The following is a 16,780-nucleotide window of genomic DNA, read 5'->3' on the forward strand; positions in this document are numbered from 1 at the left end:
GGGAGGGAGGGAGACCACAGTGCAGACATCCCAGCAGAAGCTCACAAGGCCGCCGTGGTAGGTGGAGAAGCCTCCCACCCTCCTGGGAACATCTGGAGTCGCCCTGGTCTCTTTCCGGGGGGGGTGGGGGGATGGGGGGGGGCCTGGGCAGCCGGGAGGTCCCTGGGAAGAACTCTGGCTCTCATCGCTGGCAGTTCTGTCTCTCGGGTCGGGTCGCAGATAACAACGGTCAGATGGTCTCTCCGTGAAGCAATAAGCTTCCCCCAAACAGAAAGGCCGGCCAAGCTCCAGTAAACCTACAGTCTGGACACCGCACACAAGCCTGGAAAAAATTAAAAGTTCCCGAGCAACTGAACAAAGGACGTCGGGGGAAAAATACAAGGGGTTAAGCGTCAGCACGCGATGGTCCCCACGCCCTTGGAACCACGAGCGGAAACCCTATCGAACATCCTTGGTAAAGGGAAAAAGAAACCACGAGAGAGAGAAGCAAGTCAGTGTTTTCGCAGGAGAACTAAAAATAATGCCGAGAGGGGTTGGCCCAGCCCAAAAAAAGGAGGGAAAGAGATGTGATGGGCAGTGGGGGGAGGTGAGAAAGAAGACAGGGGGAAGGGGACCTTCGTCCTCCTGGGAGAGCGCTCCCTTCCCAGCCTTGGGGGGCCGGTCTCCCTGGACCCCTTCCTCGGTAAGAACACTGGCGGGGGAGGGCAGGATCTAGACTACACATGAAGCAGAAACAACGGGCTCCTCTTAAATACTTCTCTTCATTAATTTTTCTCTTAGATATAAAAAGAAGTGAACTCAAGGCTGGCCAAACTCAGGGCTGAATGGTGCAGGGGGTATTTGCTAAGAGACAGCATCTCCAAAAGAATGTTTATGGTTCAGAACAACCAGCAGCGTTTAGATGAGCAAGAAGTGTGAGACGGGGAGACTCAGCGACTGTATTTGAACCCAGCATGTCTGGATGGAATGAGAGTTTCTAGTCTCAGCTCATATCCTGAAGAAAGTCGTGCAACAGTTGGAATTCACAGTAGAACTAGCCAACATGTTCATCGTCCATAACGTCCAGTTTCCTCATTAGTGCCAGTTCTGTGCTTTCTCCTTTTAAACATCACAGCTATAAAAAGGTAGACCCAACTGTTTTGGCACAAAGGAAGAGGTTTTTTGTCCAAAAGTTGTTTAAAAAAATGTTTAGAATAAAATTATTCTACAAGGTCGACAGTGTATGGGGTGCCAGCTATGGGCAAAGCGCTATTCCAAATGCTCTGCATATGGCGAGAGGGCTTGAATGCGCTCCAGACCTCTGCAAAGCACATCTCATCCTCCTCACGTTACAGATGGTGAGACTCCGGCTTGGGGAAGTTAAGACATTTTCTCACGGTCTCCCAGCTAGTGAATGGGATTTCCATGTTGGCCCGGACGGTGTAATTCCAACACTATAGCCCTTTTCTAGAATGAAAACTCATCGCTCTGCTGCCACATAGAAAAAATTAAATGGCAGTTTTCAACCACAGGGTTATTGTTGGTGAAAATCTTTGATAATTGATGATTTTTTGTTGTTGTTGGAACACACACAGTGGGTACAGTCTTCTTCCCTGAAATACTGTTGTGTAGTTTCCTGGAGAAGCTCTTTTGAGTTTAGCATCTCCAAAGAGAAATGCTCTTTTTGAATTTTTAGCTGAGGGTTTCTTTGTGTCATGAAATCAGCTCCATCACTGGGGCATGGAAGAGTGAATATAGGTTTCTCGTTAGTTACAACAGGTAGGAGTTGTTTGTCAGCCGGAAGGAAATTCTTTCATTTTTTTTCTGTGTTAGTTCTTTTTCTGCCAACAATTAAGCAAGGTTCGTCAGAGGGCGGGTCAGAGCCAACTTCACATCCAGGCGGAGGAGGTGGTTACCCTACGAAAGATGACTTCAGAGTTGTGAGCACAGGGGTGTTGATCCCAGGCAAGATTTGAGAGCAACAGCCAAGCAGGGACCCCACCCCCTGAAAACAAAGGAGAAAAGCTTTAGCTTTTATGAACTTATCCAGAATTAAAATTATTCAGAAAATCTAGAAATAAAGTTTCTTGACTACAAACACCCAAGTGTTATGCCATTGTCAAAGAAAGTTTTATTTTCATTACATAAAGGGAAAAGTGACCAGCTCACCATATTCCATGTCAACAAGTGCCTATAATCTGTGAAAATAGATCCAACTAAACTAAACACCTTCTACTAACTATCTCTCCATGTGGATACTGAAAACCCCGCTATCAGCAATGAGTTCCCATTTGCTAAAGTGTCCTCCTCTTTCTGGTAGATTTTCTTTCTTGAGCCAAATGCCCTGGGAGCTAAAACATGAATTTCATGTACCTTTCGAGGAAAGAATAGTTTATCAGATGTGTTTTCTCCACTCCAGAAAGACCCTGGGTCCCAAGAAAATATTTGGTGAAGAGGGAACACCCAGCTTCAACCCATGTGTAGAGTTGAGGGGAGAAAGAAGTAGGGACAGACTTTACTGACCTAATATTTTGCCCTAAGCCAGTCCTTCATTCTATAAAATTTGCTAGGGCATCATAAAATTCATGAAATTCTATGATTCTGAGAAATCTCTTAAGGGGAGGGTATAGCTCAATGGTAGAGTGCGTGCTTAGTATGTACAAGGTCCTGGATCCAATCCCCAGTATCACCATTAAAAATAAATAAATAAACCTAATTACCTACCCACCTCCAAAAAAAAAACAGAATGGAAAGCTCAAAAATAAATTCAAACTTGAAGAAAGAAAGAAAAGAAAAGAAAAGAAAAGAAAAGAAAAGAAAAGAAAAGAAAAGAAAAGAAAAGAAAAGGAAAGAAAGGAAGGAAGGAAGGAAGGAAGGAAGGAAGGAAGAAAGGAAGAAAGAAAGGAAGAAAGAAAGAAAGAAGCCATCTCTCTACTTTGAATCTTAAACAGATCTACTGGAAGTCATAGCCTCTCCTCCCCAGAAATTAAAAAATGCACACAGCCATACCCAGGAAAAACACTGCATTCAAATTTCTGAACCCAGGTGAAGATCAGATAACCCTCATATTTTATAAACAAAGAAGGAGAGAGCAGAAAGACATACTTTGCTCAAAGTCACTCAGCTAGTAGCAAAGTGAAGACGAGAACTGACGTATTCCACAGTCACTAAAAGAAATACCCCCATCAGACTCCCATCTGTCAAACATTTCAGCAAACACCAATAGTAGGGTTACTCTGTTCAGGAAGACGTTTGTTTAGCTCAGCCAAGCTTATTTTATTTTTCAACAGATGACGTAAGCCAGATTCAGAAATCTACTTTTTTTTTTTTTTTTTTTTTTTTAACATATGGGCATGAGACCCCACTAACTGAATAGTTGGTATGTGGTGGTGATGAAAGGGGATGTAAAATTAAATGAACAGTTTGAATTTAAGCCAGAAACATGCTGCTGATGTAAAAAAACAAGTTAGCTGTTTTAGATGCATCATTAACTTCTCCTCCTTGAATTTTACGGTGGGGCAGGGAAGGAGGGGGGCTGTGTGTGTGTGTGTGTATCTGGATGCCATCTTCTGTGAAAAGCAAATGGGAAACTAGATTTAACGTGATGAGAAAAAGCTCTTCTTTAGGAATTGAGCTTCGAGAGGTTAATGAGAGACCGCTAAGGAGCACTTTCATTCCCAACTTAACCAGAAGCCCCCAAAGGCACAGAGAAGAAAGTTGGACTTGAGAGGTGGGAGTGGGGGGGGGGTACTGGCTGTGGCCAGTAATGGAACTTCAAATCAAGAACCTTCCACATGGCTGCATAATTAAACATCTATTAGTATCTGTGGGAATATGCGGAAGCCAAAAGATTATTTTTAAATAGATTTACCATTTTTCTGTGAGCACCTGAAGATCAGCAGTTTAAAGGACGCCAGCAGTTTCAAACAAAAGAAACTAACAAAAAAACAAATACAATATAAAAAAAAAAGAGAGAGAACTTTCCAACATGATATTTCCTGACCACCCACTGTCATATATGTATATTGGGATTTCAAAGAACACTTTTTCCCCCAGTTTCCATGTCTTTCAATCACCGCAACTCTAGGAGGAAACTCTGGAGTTAGATGGAACTGAGCTGGAATCCCAGCTCCACACTTACCCACTGAGTGAGGCTTAGATTAGCTCCTTTCTAGACCCTAGTTTATTTTACTCCGCAGAATGGTGTTATGTGTGGCACCTACAAAGCCTTGGGAGAGAGTCCCGAGTCCTAACCACCACACCAACAGGGAGCATCTACAGACCTTTGGGATGAGAGCACTTGACCTGATCTATGACCAGCGACAGGCACGCAGCAGAAGGCCTGACAAACGTGAGCTGTGGGTGCTACTTGGGTTTTCAGCATACTTGATCCTGCAGGAGTTCTGAATTCATGACTAGGAGGCTGGGGACCTTAGGTTCTTGACTTTGCCCAAGAATAAGGAATTAGATCGGATGGTGAATAAAGGATTCGGCCCAGCAGTAATGCTTCGTGGTTCTGCGATGCTTTCTGGTCTCTTTGGAAGCGGGCTATGGGAGCCCTTCCCACCTGGCCGCTCTGACTTCCTCACTCCAGTTTTCTGGTCCTTATGTCTGTCCCATTTCAATACTGTCCCTGTCCATCTCTCGCCACCTAGCCGACTCTCCAGGCCGACTTCAGCAACCCTCCAGGACAGGACTTCTCAGTCTGTGCACCAGCTGCATACCAGGCCATGAGATACCCCAAAACTCAGCAGGAGGGGCCATTAAAGCCCTTTTGAAATCCATTTTAATCAACCTGGTATAAATATGATTTTAAAATAAAGTCACGTTAAATGAGGGTAGAACTGAAATCCAGTGTTCTTACCCATCAAACAGGGGGTCCAGATCACTTCCAGCCTCCAAATACGGGCACTCCAAAGGAGAAAGCACTGGGTTGTTGGGCCATATCATAGCATATGATAGTTACTCAGTAATTTCACGGGTGCGATAAATGAAAAAAAAAAAAAAAAAGTGGAACTTTATAATTTAAAAATACCAAGGAATTGTGTTCCTATCTAATGACAATTTATAACAACGGGTTCTTTTTTTGAATCAATCATCCTCAAATATTTTATCTTTTAGCCTCAAATATTTTGTCTCATGGGTTATCAGGTGTTATCTTCCTGACCAGAATTCATGCTCCAGGCACTGTTTCCATTCTCAGCACTGCCGCTGACGGCTGGTTGGAAAAAGAGACCGGAAAAAATGCCTGTTTACTATCTCTATTGGTCAAGGTCCCACTGTTCTGGAGACCACAATCTACTCTGAACCTCCTCTGGAATCTTTTGAGGAAACCCAACCTCTATTCGAAAAAGAAAACTTTTAACTGATGATTTCTGCTCTTTCTCTCTCTCTCTCCCTCCGTTTCTTTCTCCTCCTTCCTTTTTTTTTTTTTTTTTTTTTTTTTTTTTTTTGGCTGTTCATCTAGAAAAACTGAAGCACCAAGAAGAAAAAGTATCATCCTAGATTCAGTCTGATTCAGCTCTCCATGCCTAACTGCACTTAGTGTTTATAGATGAAACTGAAGAAGTCCTTTTAGCACTTCAACCATCAACTCCAGAGAGATTAGAGCGAGTAATCAACCATCCAACACCACTGAGCTCCAGAAAGCTCCCGAAACAGATCCAGGAGAATTTCGGAAGCCTGGGGCAAGGGTCTTTGCCTCATCCCAACTCTCTCTCTCGAAAAACATCTCTCTAGGACTGGGCAAACATTTTCATAAAGGATCAGGTAGTAAGTGTATTACTTTTGGGGCCATTTGGTCTTGGTCACAATGACTCAACTCTACTCTTGTAGGGCCATAGGCAATATGTAAATAAATAAGCACAGCTATGTTCCAATAAAACTTTATTTACGAAAAACAGGCTGCACTTGGCTCTCAGGCCTTAGCTGACTGACCCCTGATTCACTGATCGTGGAGTGGTGTGATGTGGGCTAACACCAACCTACGGGGATTCACTAAGATTCTCATCTAAGATTCTCATCTAAAACTCTGTTTTTTTGTTTCCTTTCTCATTCTGAAAATGAGACACAATCATTGTCAAAACTTACAGAAAAGTAGAAAATATAAAATAAAAACCATCCCTAATGACATCAGACGTACCACTTTTTTATACTTTGAGATATTTTGTTTTGTCTTGTTTGGGCTTTTGCTTCACAGAATCAGGAAAATGCTACATGTACCGTATGCGCAAATTTAACCAGTTCTCTTCTTTTTATGCTGTTTCCTACATAAGTTTAGACTAATTTTATTAATTTCTACTTTGTAGATTGTTTTTTTTGTTTGTTTGTTTGTTTGTTTGTTTCAGAAACTGTGAGGAAATCCAGCAATCATCACTTCTCTCATATTTACAGTTAGGGGTTGTGGTGCTTGAGATTTGGAACAACTTAACAGAGAGAAGGGAGCAGAAAGCATGCTGCCGAGAGACTGCCAATAACACACTCCGCCAAGGTCAGGGTGTAGAACAGCCCTGGAGAGGAGCGTGTGCGTGTGCGTGTGTGTATTTGGAGGAAATAACTTGTTACTAATGCAGTTTCCTGAGGCTCCTGTTCAAATCTCTGTGTTATAAGCCCTTCAGGAAATTCTGTACAGGTAGTGTACAGTCCAAGCTTTGAGAAACACTGTCAGGACCTGACACCCCCAAATACAGCCCTTTGCACACTGAGTATTTTCAGCTGAAGGAGCTTGCGAAAACAGCAGAAGCAGAAAGGTCACTGTGACCTTCTCCTGCTCGTCTCCCCTGAAACAGTTCATAAAACCCTCATGTGAGAGGTCCCCTCCCTACACCCAGAGGGAAGGAGCATCCTTATCTCCGAAGACAAGGAGACGCCAAGAAGAATGCAAACAAACAGGCCCTGCTAAGTTTCCCCGTTTGGGATGCTAACCTCAAACTCCGTAACCTCTCATATTCCTCCTCGTGGGTCCATTCCTCATCAAACCTTGAACGAAAATTCTCAGCAAGCTATTTCTTCAGATCTTGGTTTCCTTAGGAAGTCTCCCATGTCGTGTAAAACTTCGCAGGTTAAAGTTGTATGCTTTTCCCTTGGTACTTTGTCTTTGTCAGTTTAAAATTCAGACCCGACCAGGGATCTTAAGAGAGTGAAGGGAAACCCTTTTTCTCCCCTGCAGGGTATATGAGAGGCTGAGGAGGGTTTTGGGTTTTTTTTGTTTTTTCCTTTTTATACTGCTTTATTCCAACCTGAGCATCTCAATGTAAAATTAAACCGTGGTGGGCTGTTCTCCTTCCTAGTTCTGAAAGAGTGTGAATGTACACGTTCTGCTGAAGCAGTTCAACACCGAAACTGATTGGATCATCTCTGACACATGGTAGATTTCATGTAATGAGAAGACCTAACACAATTAGTGCAATACATTGAACTCATCCAAATAAAATGAACTTCGGAAAACAAGGCTGCAACACTGTTACTAACATACGTTACAAATGCCTGGTACATTGTTTACTATGGTTCTAGCCAGGTGGAGGGACTTCATTCCATCACTTCAGGTCAGGACTCTCCCCACTTCGGATGACCCCACTTTTTTTCTATCGCCAGTCTTGATCATTTATCTAATCACTGAATGTAAGGAGTTCTGATTTAAAAGGTTGACAAGAGGTGATATGTAAAACCTGATGCGTAAAAACACAGGCGTTTGGAATTTTTATGTGTCTGTGGCTTTCACATTTCACCTACTGCCCTGGTGCATTCCTAAAACACAGCTGAGTGTCTCTATTCTGTTGCTGAAAAGGGGGGAACTTCTTGAGGAAACGGGATTGGAAAAAGATTTTTGACACGAATGAACTCAGCTAGACACAAAGAATGGAAATGAATGTGCTAAGGGCTTGTTACTTTGTTGGGTGAAAGTTGTAAGTTGGACAGAACATTCCTCTCGGGCTCATGTGAGATCATATTTGCTCAGTAAAAGTAACACAAGGCAGCTGGAGTGACAGTATTTCTAATGTACTGAAATTGATTTTTTTGTTAAGGATTCGGAAACCAGAGACTTGCAGTGGCGTCAATGAGAATACAGACTGCCATCAAGCAGTCCAGGGTTGAGAGGCTGCTCCGCCCTGCAGCAGCACGTGACAACTGTCACACCCTTCCTCTCTTCTGCTTGCCTGATGGGAAATGGCGATAATGACCGTATCCACCGCTGGGTTGCGGGAAGGAAAAAATGAGATAACTGATGTAAATCCTGATGGCTAACCTTAAACAAATGCAGAATCAACACTGCTATTGTTTATAACAAAATCAGTGAGTAATTACAATTCTCCTTGACTTAACTCTCAAAGGCATTTTATTGACAGCATTTTACCTGCTATCGTTTGTTTCTGTATATGTGTCAAGGTAATAGCATGATTATGCTATCAACTGCACCATTAATTCACTCAACTAGACTTCCTTCAAATTAATACTAATTAATGATGTTTACTTACAATTTCAATAGCGGGTAGAGGGATGTTTGCTTTGCAATACCACTGGGAGGGAAAAAAATCAGTTTGTTTTTTTTTTAAGAATAAATGGAGGAAGCTAATATAAAGTGAAGATGAAATAATGACTTTAAGCATTTATTCAATCATGTCATGTGTTGCTTCTTAACAATAAAAATATCATTTACAATGCCAGGCAGAAGGAAGACTTCTCTGGCCTGGTGCAACAAACAAGGAGAGAAAAGACAGAAAATTCAAGTCTTTTTACTCTCAGTAGAACATAATGCTCATTAAAATTAATTAATTAATTAAAAAAGTAATCTTGAATCTGTTTCCAAAACATTTAATAATTTGAGTCCACCCTAACAACACAAGACGCGTCAGTCATCTATTTAAATTGTTTAAGCAAGAAAGCTCGACCGGGGAGGAGTAGGCTAGTTGGCTGTTTCTACACCGGCAGCACGGTTTTATTATTTTCAAAAATCACTGGTGTTCTTTCTATCCCTTCTAGTGGTGAGACGATCCAAAAGGGTCCACTTGTTCAGAAATCAGGATTTCCCAGACTTGCCAACCACACGCGTCACCTGTTGAAACACGTGTGGAATCGACATTTCTAACGCATGCCTCTCATCATCAGACAGGTTTGGGCAGCACTTCCCTGCAGTGGTTCTCAGCTCTGACCATGAACTGGAGTCTCCTGGAGAACTCAGAAAGCAGCAGCAGCACCGAAGCCTGGACCCCACCCCAGACCAAGTAAGTCAGCATCTCTGGAGTTGGCCTGACCATTGATGTTTTTCTGAAAGCTACCCAGATGATGCTACCCATCTCAGGCCCCGTCCCCAGACCCCTCAGTGGCAATCTGCATCAGGACAAGCGCTTGGGGCATCGGTCTGCAGACTGGAGGTTAATAAGGCAGTCCTGGTGTCTCTCAGCAGAACACATCTCTCTGCCCCTGGGAAGGATGGATTTTCGTTCCCATTTCCCTCTTCCCATCACACCACCACCACCAAAAGCAACTCAGAATCTTTTCAGAGGTCTTTTTCTTTATACTCTTGGCCACTGAAAGCCAAGTAAAGAGGGACAGGGTTCAGGCAAACCTATCTGTTGCAAAATTGTTTATTAAAGTACGTTACAAGGTGTTACACTGCTCTCACCCAATCAAATGCCCCCGAAAACTTTCATCAGCAGTTTCTGGTTCATGTCCCATAAGCAAAACCATGAAGGAGCACTAGCATTCACATCCGTGAATTCATTTAGACAGTTTTCTTTAATTAACGATGAAGACACTACAGATCTAAGTACCAGACAGAATCAAGGAGGGGAGAAAAAAAACTGAAAATAAGCATAACACTATAAAGAAAACTTGGAAAAAGAGGATCTAAATAAAATATATACCTGGCCTGGTACCCATTACATATATACATAATACATATGTTATACACATATATACAATAAATGTTTTGGTAGCAATACAGACCATGCATTGGTCCTTTTGAACACAGATGAAGTAGCACCATAAACAGCACCACCATCTTAAGATGATAAACCAAACTGCACAGATGTTAAATGAAAAAAAAAAATAGATATGTATTTAATTTGGCCCACCCTGCAGCCAAGAGGTGTAAGGAAAGAACTTTGTAAGAAAAATTGTTCTGGGAACCACATTCTTAAGCCAAACAGCAAAGTTCTAAAAAAGAAAAGAGAAGAAAGAAAGAAAAACCAAAAAACCCAGCACTAATGATGTCTATACACATACAGACAAGTTTTCCTGTTTCCCGAATTCGTCCCAGCAAGTGGCGTATTGGTTAACACTGGGGAAGTTTACAATGAAGACAATGAGATTGAAACGCCAGGTAAATAGCAAAAGTCTACAACACCAGATGACTTGGTGTGGACATCACAGAGCCATGTCATTGACGGATGAGGAAAAGGAAGATGACTCTCCAGCTACGCTGTATATTTTTCTAATCGTATTAGATAATTCTAAGCTCTTGATTACTGATTAGAACTCACTAGAGTCAGACACCTCCAGTATCACTCCATGTCCTCCCAGTGCCTGATTTGATGCTCCGGTTACAAGCAGGGAAGGAACTCAACATGCCTTCTGACTCACACCTTGCCTCTCTGCCCTTAGGGAACTGATCTGCAGGGCTACCGAAGGACCCCCACTATCTTCTCTGGCTTGTCTTTGAAGGGACCAAAGGCACCAGTGATTAACCCCTGTGTTCTGCTGACCACAAGGCTATATTTGCCCTCCATGACTAAGCTCACTGAGCGGCCGTCTTTCTCTTATTATTGGCGAGGTCTTATTTCCTCACATCCCTGGAAGTGCATGCTTCTTGCTCTCAAATTTCCCAATATCCTATACGAATGCAGCATTACCTCCAACTAACATAATGAGGCCCCAGGAACACCCACTCCCCCGTCAAGTCATTGCAAAGGAGAGTCCATATCTGGCTCCTTCCCATGCCTTCCAGAGGGTCCTGTCTCTCCCCGGTCAAGGTCTTATTTCCCAGTGTTTCTGCTTTCAGCGCCTTCTTGTGTGATGGGCTGACCTACAGACCTCTGCCAAAGTAGTCGGAACACTACACATGAGCCCCACTTTCCCTGCTTGTTGTCAGTGGACGATGGGCTCCCCTCTCCCATTTTGAAACTACCTGCAGTAAGTAAGTTGTCCAGTACACAGCATATTGCGTTCAGGATGCAAGATGGGACAAAACAGGGCTTCAGCATTGTTCATTACTATTTCTTACAGTATCGTAACATTGCTTAGTACTTTAAATGTCTCAGATTTAAAAGACAGCGAGGAGACAAGAGTTAGGGAAAGGAAAGTTAAAAATCTCTACTTCTGGCTAGATGATTTTTGGAAAATTTAATTTTGCAGTCAACCTAGATTAGTCAAGAGAGTCCCTGACCTTTGAAAGTTAGCAAGAAATAGCCACAAATGTAACATCAGTACTGAACTGTCATTATTGACTCAGGTGGTTGATCATTAATGGATTCTCTTCAATTTTAGCTGGTTCTGGGACTTTTTTTTCACTCAGAATGAAGATTATCATCAAAGTGGTGAAACATATTTGTTCTCTCCACAAAGGAGAATTTTAAAACTCTGCCTAAGTCTCTTAGAAAGAACACTGTGAATGGCTGGTCTCATGAAGAAAAAGCCACTAACTTATAGGTTAACCAGAGGCCACCAGAAGGCCCATTAAGGTAAGCCCTTGGCTGGCCTGCAAATACTTTGAAATGGATAAAAGGCAAGTCTCCTTAAGAGGAACCGAACACAAGAGCTTAGCAGCTGTGTTGCTCCAGGTCCACTCCTCATGTAGACAGAGCATGAGTTTTTGCCTTAAATACCAGCAACTTCCAGTTTTAAAAAGGGGTGAAGTTTGAGACCACCCCCAAACCCAGCTCAGGGACCACTAGAAGCAGCTTAAATAAGAATTTCTACCTTAATTCTATTTGACTTCAACAAAGCATCAGAGAAACAGAAACCAAGAGATGCTTTTTCCAGTCTGGTTCATTTCTTGTTCTCACCCAGAATAGGTTGATAATCCCACATGCAGAGGTATCTTGGTAATATATATTCAAGGCTTAGGTTCCTAGAGAAGTAATAACCACCTTTGCAGGAAAATGATTGGGGCTGACTCTGCTCATTGATTTCTCTCTAACCACTTATGTCCTCAACGGAAGACAGCGGGACAGCTTGTTCTCTTGCTCTACAAGCAAGAGTATGAGTCAGAATACTTGAAAAATGAAAGTTAGTTTGACTAAGAAAGTCTTTTTTTATAAAAGAGTGAAAAAAAAAAAAAACCACTTTCCTATCAGATTTTTTAAATTGGTAGTGTTCTCTCTTGATAGGAAATGATGTAATTCAGCAAGTTCCTTGAAAACAATGGATTCTTATGACTACAGACCTATTTATCTTTAGAAACTGATGAGCATGCAGATGACTAGGATCTGCAACAATGAACACTGTCTGTGAGGTACATGCCATCCGGCTGAATTAACAGTAACACAGGCCTCAGCAGTGGGAGGGGTTCTGCTAGGCTCCACGCCCTGGATTGTGGAACAGGGTCCCCCACTAGTTGGTGAGGGGCAGCGGCCACTGCAATGGCCCCCAACCCTGGCCGCTTCCTGGGGGCCCTGGCCGCTTCCTGGGGACCCCGCCCCCACCCAGGGAGCTGCAGCCTTCAGAGCAAGGAGATGTCCCTCCTCGCAATGGCAGGGCTGGGAATTCCGAATGGAGAGTTTACCTGGACTCCGAGGGAGCCCAATCTTAGCATTAATTCACTTAAGCTTTAGGAAGTTTCCTGGTAAAAGGATGAAGAACTCCGTAGGCAATTTCTTTAAGTCCCTTCCTTGCCATTTCTTTTTCACAAGGAAAAATTCCAAGATGTGTGGGCTCTCCAAACCAGAAAAGGGTGAGTATTTTCACCACTGGCTGCGTGTTTCAATGGCAGGTCATGATGCTTTGATGTGCTCCCTGCACACTGGGTTTTATTAACTAATCAGCAACAGGCCAGTAGCCACCAGGGCAAATGGACCAAATTCCACTCAGTTAAATAATGTAAAACTGGATGTTCTCAAAAAACAGGAGTTAAGAGTCTTAAGGAAAGTGACATGCAGCCCTGGGCATGATTAAAAAAAAAAAAAAAAAAAACCACTTTCTGGAATTTTAATTTCTGGTTAGAAATTAAAGACAAGTACTCACTTGTCTTGCATCTTTCTCGAGACAATGCAGGAAATGAAATATCCTAACGTGTGCATGGGGAAAAAAAATGGTGGCAACGGAACAGGAAGCTTAGAGAAGTGGGGGAAGGGGGAGAAGAAAAGATCAACAGTCTCTAGTTTATTATGAATAGAAAGAAATTTCCAGAATTTACAAACACCCACATTGTTCATTCCAAAGAGAGCTTTTGATTCAAAGGGATCCCCCATGTCTCCTCCTCTTTACAGTATATACAATGGAAGACTCTGATTTCCTTTTCTTGTGATTTTGCTTCCATTCGATTGCCAATTTTAAGCTGACACTTGAAAATACCCACCAGAATATAGCCTTCTTCAGTTTAATTAACATGGCCTATTGCCTTACAGAAAAAAAAAATACAAAATTAAGATCAATTCTTGCAAGGATCTCAGCTCAACATCAGGGCTATATTACAAGAGACATTATCAGTAAATATAACTATACAGTTGAGAACCCTCTATGGCACTATGATTCTTATTATATTATTTTTTCTGAATTACAATCTTAAAACAAGGATCGTACCCTATTCTACTCTTGTTAGCCTTGTTTTAATGATTTGCTCCACTCTTTACAACAGAACATTGTATACCTCAGTTCCACATCCCAAAAAAAGATGTGCTGTAAGAAAAGTTACATTTTAATTAAAAAAAATTACACATATAAATCAAAAACCTATGTTAAATATTTAATACTCTCTCCACCCGACGCAAACAGTTCCGTATGAAATAATTTACAAGGACGCTTTGTCGCACACAGTTGCAGCAGCAGATGAAATGGGTCTCGTAAATGCAATGAGCGTAAACCCCTTCTCTCGCGGCGTGGCGGGGGGCACGTCAGCTCATGTAGCCAGCTAAGTCCTTAAGGTTGAAGATGAAGTTTATGCAGACTCATTGTTCCGGTGTCACAGTGCTTTTTTCTTGGCACGACAGAGAACGTGCAGTTCAGTTAACAAACTCCTGAGGATTGTGTAAAGTAAACAAACTGAAATGAATGCATCGTACCATCTACGGAGGAGGAAGGTGAGGTCCTGGCTGTGAATCGTGAAATATTTAGAGTCTGGGTACCCATGAGTTAAAGGAGGATTTGCTGAGGTCATTTAGGTCTTCATTCTGAAAAGGAAAACGAAAGAATGTGTCACCACGGGCATCTCAAAATGCACGTTCACTCACTTTTGGGGCGTTTTTTCTTTAAAAAGGGACAGCACCAGATAAACTGAAGTTACAGGCACAAACAGTACTGTGTACTTAAGTAAAATCAACAAACTCTATTTAACTTCTTTTCTTTCAAAACGCAAGAGTCTAAAGCGATCACAAACTCAAAATAGTCAATATTAAGTCAGTAAACAAATCGATGTGGTTTGGAGGTTTCAGAGGTTTAGCAATACAAAAATACAAAACACTTTGATGTCCTTATGATCAAAACAAAAATGTGCACTACAGGTATTGTGTAAAACAGCTACAAAACATGGTAAGCAGGTTACAGGCAGGCTACGCTTGATCTTCTCTTGGTTAAAAATCAACTGCAGATTTTAGAATTTGAAGTTGCAGGGCTTAACATTGCAAAATCTGAAATCGGTTTTTAAGGTGACATGGTTTGACAAGAGAATTTGAGATGCAAACGGAGATGCAAGCAAAACAGACCCAGTTGATCATTAAATAAAGAAAAGGGTTCCAATTTGGTCCAATGGAAAGAAGTCATCCTGGCAGGAATGCAACATTTCTTCCATGCAATTTAAAAATTCAGGCCTCAAGGGAGGGATGTTAACCACTTGCCTCCAGAGAGGAGACACTTTTTCAACCTCAGAAAGCTGCTTTTGTTCTCAAGTACTAACATGGGATAGTCCTTCTGAGGTCCCAATTTTTCATGCACCCAAAAGGTATCAATAAATCTCAAGACTGATAGACTGTTAGGTGGCACAGAGTAGCAAATCAGTAAATGCCTGCTGAAGAAGTATATGGTTGCATTAAAAATGATAGAGGATACAAAGGTGAATTCTGCTCCAGGCCCTGCTTTCTAGAAATTCTAGAAAGGACAGTAAGCTCTGTTCACAAATAAAATGCAAAGTAGAGACAGGGTGAATCCCAGAATAGATGCACGCAGGCAAAAAGCTCTAAGTGCCCAGAGGAGGGAAGAACACTTCTCGCTTAGAATGTAAAGGAAGCATCTCGCCCACACACCTGGCTTGTTTTGGAAGAAATGGAATCATCTGGGGAGGTGGAAACGGGGATGGTGTCTGTGTCGCTTCAGCACTGTGTGTCCGGAGCCCAGCACAAGGGCAGGCACACAGCAGGAACTCACCACCTATGAGCGGAATGGATGGAAGGGACAAAGCACACTTCCCACCGAGGGCACAGGACCAGACAAAGCCCAGGGGGCTGAGAGCGCAGCCCTGCACAGCCCAAGGGGGGAACATGGTTTTAGAGCACGAGGTATCTGCAAAGGGCTAGAGGGCGTCAAGTCTACAAGTGTAGGCTGGGGTAGAGGGGAAGAACCTTGGGTGATGGGCAAGACGTCTTTCCCAGTGAAGGGGCGGCGACAAGGCCACGCCTTGTGTTATGATCGACACGCCGCAGTAGTGATCCACATCCGCCCCAAGGAGAGCGACAGACTAACGTCCACACAGTCAGTGTTGACCAGTGCCAACTTTGTTTTTCTCTCTCTCTCTCCTCTTTGAAGAAGAGTATGGCTGGGACCAGTCAGCATTCACCATCTACATAATGGCTTTCAGGTAAGCTGAAATCCACCAAATGAGATTTTTGTTTATTTCACAATATTAACTCCACCCCTAAGTGACAGATAAACAGTCTATTTTTCTGCTCACAAATAAAGACTTGACATGGAGACACCAAGGTAAAAACAAAACGAAAACTCCAGGCTTATCTCTTTAATTGCCAGAGAAATAGGATTTACTTGATGTGGTTTCTGCAAGTGAGAGGAAAATCTAGCCTTTCAAAAGTCCCAGAGATCTCACTTTTAAGTTTCTCCTGAACGCGTGTTGCAATCTATCCAAATGTTCCTACCAGGGTTTCTAGATACAGCTCAACACAGCTTCATGCATCTGATCCCAAAACTGGGTTAGGAAGGCCATACTTTATTAAAAGGCTTGAGTCAAACAAAGTGCCGATTTATATAAAATGGGGAAAGTTAAGGGTACACGGCATGCTTTTCATCTCACATCTGGCTCTTATCCGGAGCGGCTGAATGGACAGCTTAGCACAGTAACAAACTATATCCAGCTTTGTTATCACATGTGCCAACCTGAATGGCTGCCGAAGGGTGGAGACTGGGGGCCCGATGAGGAGAGACAGAAAAAAAAAATGGTTTCACCAGATGGGGAAATCTACTGCTTTGGGCCCCTCTGAAAGCATCCTTGTAATCTTCTACAAGTAGTATGTTCAAAGAGCAGGAAATAAAGGGATATATCAGTTCTTTCATATACCTTCCCCTCCAAAATCTCTGCATACTACTTTTCAAAGCCCATATTATACGTCCTGATCAACACGTGTCTCAGCCACTAATGCTACCGACTGGCGCCATCAACTTAGGAGTCTCGGGGAAAGAGAGAAAGAGGGAAAGCGGGAGGTAA

The 16,780-nt window shown here is 42.6% G+C and overlaps 1 protein-coding gene across 1 annotated transcript in view; it reads right to left on the reverse strand.

Moving 5' to 3' along the window:
• Positions 1–9,547: 9,547 nt before the first annotated feature.
• Positions 9,548–16,780, reverse strand: part of IRS1 (insulin receptor substrate 1) — a 59,788-nt gene continuing 52,555 nt past the window's right edge. The window contains exon 2 of the mRNA XM_031452289.2: positions 9,548–14,303. The gene's annotated coding sequence lies outside the window, so the exon portion shown is untranslated. The remainder of the gene's footprint in view (positions 14,304–16,780) is intronic.

The sequence above is a fragment of the Camelus dromedarius genome, chromosome 4 (genome assembly GCF_036321535.1).
Source record: "Camelus dromedarius isolate mCamDro1 chromosome 4, mCamDro1.pat, whole genome shotgun sequence".
Classification (NCBI taxonomy): domain Eukaryota; kingdom Metazoa; phylum Chordata; class Mammalia; order Artiodactyla; family Camelidae; genus Camelus; species Camelus dromedarius.